Raw genomic sequence first — 7779 nt, 5'->3', positions numbered from 1 at the left:
TCAAGAAAATTAGCACAGGCTCAAGAGGGGTACCGAATGGTATAAAGTGTTTGGGTAGCTGAAAGAGGGCCTCCCAATCTCTGAAAATGCCAAGTACAATACCTGCAACTTGAGAATGAAAATTGAAGAACATGCACAATATTTTTTTTTTTTTTTTTGCAACTTCGGCACGATTATCACTTATATGCCTTCCACTTGTTTAATGCCTTGTTAAGTACAGAACCCTTATTGGGTGATCCCCTCTTCACAATGGATACCCTCCATTTATTTGGAGCAAAATCCCCTAGTTTTATCTTGTTACTTGAGATGCACTTGAACTCAAAGTTGCTCGCTTCAAATTGTTGGGACGCACTCTCTTGTAACAAATTCATGTCGTTCCTCTTAACTTCCCAAACTATCTTCCCCAGTTTCACACAATTCGGGCTTTAGGTGATCTTAAAATGCCTTTACTTATTTCCCTCAAATGTCCTTATCATCTTTAAAATTGTTTCATTGTTTCATGATTAAACTAACTTTTAAGACCAGACCTAGAATTATACGTGCGTGTCATGTCACTAGAGCCAGCATGAAAAGAACTATAAAAGGAAAAGAGAACTAAACAAAAATGACAATAAATAACAGAAAACAGAAAATTGCATTAGACAGACGGTGAAAGGGTTTGAACAACAAAGCAAGCAAAATAAACCGGGGTTACAACCCTGGAACAAACTTAGATAACACTAAATGAGTTACTATGACTAAAGGGACTAGGCAATATAAAAGGATAGAAGGGTTTAAGGCACAAGACAATATTCGGATTACAACCCTGAAATAAACTGGACAACAAAAATGACAACAAAATAAACCACCAAGACTCCTCCCTGGCTAGCTAAGAAAGGAGCGTCTTTCCAATTACTAAGCTCGACATCTTAGCCACTGAGTTCCACATCAATATCACCAAGACCATTACCAATTTCAATATCATTAACTTCAGTCAACAAGTTCCTAAGAGGATTCTCATACTCCCTGTCACCACGCATCATCCCCACAAAGTGTACATCACCATGTGCAGGTAAAGGATTCTACGCGATATTTTGGGTGTCACTGTCCTAGATCACAATTATCCCTTCTTGAATCATTCTTTCTATTTCCCTTTTCAAAGCACGACAATCTTCAATGCTATGCCCTTGGACATTAGAGTGGTACATGCACCGTACAGTAGGATTAAAACCTTTTGTATATGGGTCTGGAGTATAGCCGAGGAGCGGCTCAATCAGGCCAGAATGCTTTAACTTTTCAAATAAGCTATGTAGGACTCCCTGATTGGCGTGAAACTATTTCTTTACCTTTGTTCCTCTCTTTGCTCCTGTTTTCTAGGGTTGTTGGGTGCTCGAAAATGTTGTGAAGTCAAGAATGCATTATGCAGTGCTGACGCTCTCCATAGGGAGTGACCCGGTAGCTGGAGAGATGATCGGACATTGTTCAGAGGATAATACTGAGGTGGATTATGCGGAGCTAGGGGATAGTTTTGGGGTTGGGGTTGAGGCTAAGTATATTGGTGATGTAGACCCGTTAGACCATGTCGTGATCTGAGACAACCATGGAAATATCATCATGTTCCTTCTGACCCAACAAGCTTCCTATGTCGTTCTGAATTGCTTGTGTTGTGGCTTTTAAAGTGGAATAGCTCATAATCTTGTTCGACTTCAGCCCATCTTCTACCATTTTTTCCATTTTTACCACATCATTAAAAGGCTTACCCACAGCCGAGATCAAATGCCCAAAGTAAGTTGGCTCTTGAGCTTGAAAAAAGTACTCGACCATCTCGTTTTCTTCCATCGGGGGATTGACTCGGGCAGCTTGCTCTCTCCTCTGAGCCCATATTCCCTAAAGCTTTCATTAGGATTCTTGTACATCTTGGTGAGGGACATGCGATCAGGGATGATTTCTATATTGTACTGGAAGTATTAGGCAAAGGCCTGAGCCATATCGTCCCATGTGTACCACCTGCTAGCGTCTTGGCGGGTATACCACTCCAAAGCTGCCCTACTCAGAATCTGACTGAAATACACCATCAATAATTTGTCCTTCCCACCGGGGCCTCTCATCTTACTGCAGTAGCCTCTGAAATGGGCCACGGGATCTCCATGTCCGTCATACAAGTCAAACTTTGGCATCTTAAAGGCTGTTGGATGTCAAGAACAAGCATAAGTCTTTGTAAGACACGATCATTTGGCTCCCTATCCCCTGCATGTTTCTTAAAGACTGCTCTAAGATTTTCACCTTCCTGGATATCTCATCTTGCTCCACTATCTTAGCAAGCTTTTCAGTTTCACCGGGAGGCTCAAAATGAGGAGTGTGGGAGTATGGATCCGAGACCTTGAAAGTTGGTTCTGGAGCATAGTGTTGGGCATCGGAGACTTTGAGCACTGTATCATTAGAGGATCGAGGAAAAGTAGTTGGTGGAGAAACTACACAAGCATGAGTTGCCAAAGGAGCGGGATATGAGGTGGTTTTGGGGGGTGGAGTGTGATAACTAGGGATTCTAGTCTATTTTATACTCCTTTTTTGCTTGAGTTTTGGACTAAAATTTTATACAAGTAATCCCGAAAGCTTACATATTGTGCTTGTTTGCAGGGTTTGGTAAAAAAGGTGACTAGTAGTCAAAACCAGCTCAAAAAGGAGTGAAACCTGCACAAGTACCAAGAACAAGTCAAGGCACTGCTGTAGCATAAAATCCACTACAGCTGCAATAGACCCACCGCGACCGTAGACCATTTAGTGCGGTCCGTGCTGTATAAGTTCAGAGAGGTGAACTTTTGGGCGTCAAGTAGTGCGGTCTGCAGAGGATTTCTCGCGGTCGTAGTAGCCTCTTCACGGCCGCAATCCATTTTATGCGGTCCGCGGAGAGGGGATTCAGAGACCTGGGAGTTTGGAAGATTGGAAGCCATTGTGGTCCGCGGAGCATTTTATGCAGTGAAGCCACCGCGGCTGCGGAGCATTTTATACGGTCCGCGGTGGCTAGATTCAGAGAATGAAAAGTCAAGCCAAAAAGCCTCATCGCGGCCGCGGTGTATTTTTCGTGGTCCGCGATACCTCTGTCAGGGGTATTTTTGTCCAGAAAATTCGGCCTTGTATAAATACTTTCTTTTCATATTTTTAAGGCATCTGTTGGAATCTAGTTCGTAGCTGAGCACGTAAAGGTCGTTTTGGACAATTTTGTGGCTAGTTCAATATTGAATCTTTAATTCTTAGCTTGTAAACATATTATATGGGTTATTCTTCATCTAATTATCTGTTTTCTTCCATTATTATGAGTAGCTACACCCGTTAGCTAGGGTTGTGGCTCAGCCCTGGTATGGATATTTGATGGGTCTTTTGTTTTAAGGCTTAGATGTTTATATGTAGTTGATATTTGGACTGATTTGTGTTTTTCATGTTGAATTAGTGGTTGCAAACACTAATTTGTGTTTTTTTGGCTTGGGCTCTTCTTGAGAAAGAGAGCTTAAGTCGAGGAAAATTATTCCAACAAGGAATTGGGGTGTATTCAAGAGATTGATAGCCTAAATTAAAGGGTTAAAACCTAGAGATAGTAATACCCAACTTGAGCCTATATTTCTTGCACAATTTTGATACCCGATTGGTCTTGAGACAGTCAATTTCGGTAAAGTCACTCAAGCTACCAAGAGGTATAGAGTGAGTAGTTTCGTGCATTGGCTATATCGCAATCCCCAACATAACAACTTTGCCTTAGGCTTTAGATCCCATCAAGTATTTACCTAAGAGATAGTCACTTCCTTAGTGCCTCTTTAACCATTTAGAAAACCTTACAAGCAATCCATACTTAGTTTAATTTAACATCTTATTAGCATAAAATTAGAAGTAACAAACGAACAATTATGATTGGAAGTGTAATTAAGAGCACTACGCACTGCTAGTTTAGATAGGAATCCAAATCCCAAACAATCTAGCTCCCTATGGATTCGAACCCGACCATCTCGAGTAAAAGCTCATCGACCGCTCTTGCCACTTTGTAGTGGTGTAGGGTTGGACCCGATCAGAGTGTGAAAAGGTTGTGGGGAAATATCCTGGACTTGTGACCGTGGCGTAATAGTGACACGACTTTCAGTGTAGTTAGTGGGAACTGATGGTGTAGGACGCCCTCAAAGTCATTCTGATTCAACAATTCCCTTAGACGAATCAATAACCCATGTGTCCAAGTCTTTGCTAGCCATGACTACCTTACTCTTTGACCTTGTTGTGTGGAAGAATTACCAGTTTAAGAACCACAAACCAACCGCCCTTCTGCTATAATGAAGATAACAACAAGAAAATTAATGAAGTCATCATGTTAGAGTTAGGGCATTTAACAGCTAAAAATATCACATTGCGTGCAATACACCTAGCAAAAATTAACGGTTCTAGAATGACTTCGAGGGTCACAAGGTCACTCGGAATCATCCCAATTTGTTCATTTCAATCTTCTCTTTTATTTTATTTTCTAGTACTTCTTGGCTTACTCATTTTTCTTCCTTTTTTTTTCTTTCTAATTATCACTCTTTTCTTTCCTCTCATTTCTCACATCCCATAATTTCATCCTTTTTTTTTAATTTTAAAAATAATTCGATCGAACCATATGTAGATTGCCTACGTATTATAACGCCGCATGAATCAGACCAAGCGTAGTTCTGGAAGATCGGGAATAAAGGAAACAAACTAACGTTCTCTTTTTTTCCCTTTTTTTACCTTAACGAATACTCTAATGAGAAAAAAGAAAGAAATCTCTATTTTATGTTTAGACTTAATGTTCCATAAACTATTCTAAACTCAATCTTAAACAAGCATATATTTTTCTTTCTTTTTTCTTAAAAATCCTAGAATAGAAAAATCTTTTTTGATTCTTTTTTTATTAGGAAGGAAATCTAAAGATTGAACCAAAGAAAAAATATTTTGAATTTTCACTTGATATCCTGAAGAAAGATTTCGAAACAAGAAATGAAAGAGATAAAAAATATTTTTGGATTTCGGTTTTCGATTACCTAAAGGAGAAACTCTAAATATAAATAAAAGATAAAGTATGTTTTTTTTTCTTCTATGTACAATGTCCTAAAGTTCTAGTGAAAATAAAAAGAATATTTTTTATATATATATTTCCTAATGAAGAACCTCAAAAAAAAATCTTTTTGAATTTTTGGAATTAATATCTTAAAGAAAACTTCTAAAGAAGTATTAAAAGAAAACTCTTTTTTTTTTGAATTTTTAGTCTTAATTACTAAAGCAAATATAAAAGCAATTTTTATTTTGAGTTCTAGATATTAACTTTCTAAGGAAAACCACCTCAAAAGATTTTTTTTTTAATTTCTAGAATTAGTATTCTAAAGAAAACTTCTAACGGAAATATAAAACGTAAAATCTCTTTTTTTTTTTGGATTTTTGAGTTATAACATACTTTTTCAAATACAAAATAAGAAGTACAATAACAAAAGACTTGACAGTACTGTACAAAATTAGAAGGTAAAAGATGACATAAAAAGAAAAACAGACTCAAAACATAAATAAAAAAATCTCCTTAAGCAAATTCTAGATGAGCGATCCTGACTGGATGGTCCCGGGGTGTTTGTCATGCTCAAACTCCGGTAAGTAGATCCACACATGTATGAGAAAACTCAAACCAACACTATGTGAGACAATAATACTCCCTACTGGACACATGCAAGACATGATTGAGGCTATTTTTGCAAAACGGCTTATGTGGCCAAAAGGTGGCTAGAAGTGCAAACTCGACAAAAGTGACCTCTAAGACATGGAAAAATTACTTTGCAAAAATGACCCATTTTATAGAAATGGTCTATGTGGACAAAAATAGCTAAGCATGCATATTCAACACAATGGACCTTAGACAGAGAAAACATCTTGTTGTGGACTTAGAACTCTAAAACATGGGTCACTGAACCACTTTTGCGAAAATGACCCCATTTTGCAAGAATGACCGATGTGGCAAAAAGCGACTAGACATGCAAATTCAACAAGGACAGACCTGTAAAGTAAAGAGACACCTAATTATGGATTGAAGGCTCTCCAAACACAATTAAACAAACTACTTTGTGAAAATATCCCTATTTTGCAAAATAACCGATGCGGCCAAAAGTTGCTAGACATGCAAGATTTGGCTACGACCATCGAAGCCAAGAATATAAGACTCACTAGGAAGACCGGAACCTATGTGAGTTGCCTACGTATCTCGCCTCGAGAGACGAGAATTAGGTTCGTGTAGTTCGGGAAGATTGAATACATGCGAGAATTACAAAAATAACTAATTTTGAGAAAATATATTTTTTGTCTTTTTGTTTTGTTTTGAAATATGTAAACTCTTTTTGAATTTTCTTTTTCCTTTTTTTATGATTTTTTTTGAAAAATGATGGGAAAGTGCAAAATCTTTTTGGATTTTTTATTTTTTTTTGGTCTTTCCTTAACAAAAATGTGAAAGAAAAACATAACTGGACCCTACTTGCTTTATTTTTTATACCTCACCCTCATTTTTTCTCATTTATCCTCAACCATCATCTGTCCGCCAAATGACCCATTTTACCCTTCAAGATTGCGACATGTAGCACATAGAATGCATCAAGATGATCTTTTATTTTTGGGCATACCTGTTCTAGACGGACCCAACCCGTGTGTTAAGTCCCCAAAGTCAGATGCACGTGATGCAAACAAGCGTTCCTACTGGGGATCCGACATGAGGCTGTGTTATTATAGGTTTAAAACCTGGGTGTATTGTTCTAGGCCTGGCTTACCCGAGCGGACAACTCGAGCCGGAGGGGGGAGGGGGCTATGTACCGGGAACCAAAAGGCCATCCGACTTTGTAACTTTTCCGAGCCTCGTTCTAAATTAAAGTATGACACTAACAGAAAAGAAGTCACGCCAGCACGCACTTCCTAGAATATTAGAAGAGAAGGGTTTCGCAACAGTTTATATACACTTCAAATAATATCAAAGCGGTAAAAAACGGCATTTAGCACATTAGGCCCAAACATGTAACAAAAATCAGATAATAAATAAAAGCCAAATATAACAATTATTCTAAGCTCGAATTCTTGAACCCTGAACCAGAGATTTTGGGTTCTTATCCCCAGTAGAGTCGCCAGAGCTGTCACACCTCCTTTTTCTACCCCGAAAAGGGGGTATAAGGGAGTTTTTCCAATTAAAGTGATAATAATCGAAATAAGATTATTTATTCAAATTCAGAGTCGCCACTTGGGATAATTTATAGTGTCCCAATTCACCGATTTAAAATTCCGAATCAAGGAAGTTTGACTCTTATTTATGGTTTGCGAACACAGAAATCCGGCTAAAGAATTCTGTTAACCCGGGAGAAGGTGTTAGGCATTCCCAGGTTCCGTGGTTTTAGAACGGTCGCTCAACTATTATTATTGGCCTAATTATCTGATTAATCACATGTTCAAAACCTATTGTGCATTTTGTTCCTTTTACTGCTTTTAATTATTTATGAAATTATTTTTTGGAACAAGGCACGATTGTCGTACACTTGTCATTTTGGTACACATTGCGAATCGCGTCACGAGAACCGTACCCACGATCTACAACATGTTTAATTTATTAACATTATTAGAAGTTGTGACCGGATCACATAAAATATGCACCCGGATTTGAAAATTATGTATCACAGCTACGTCACGGGAACCGTACTCGTAGCTATGATGATTTATTATAGCACGCCTAAATCAAACTACGATTTTTTGTTTCAGAAACCGTAATCATGTCACGCGAACGTGTAC

The sequence above is a fragment of the Nicotiana tabacum genome, chromosome 8, assembly GCF_000715075.1.
Source record: "Nicotiana tabacum cultivar K326 chromosome 8, ASM71507v2, whole genome shotgun sequence".
NCBI lineage: Eukaryota > Viridiplantae > Streptophyta > Magnoliopsida > Solanales > Solanaceae > Nicotiana > Nicotiana tabacum.
This window is presented reverse-complemented; position numbering follows the sequence as displayed.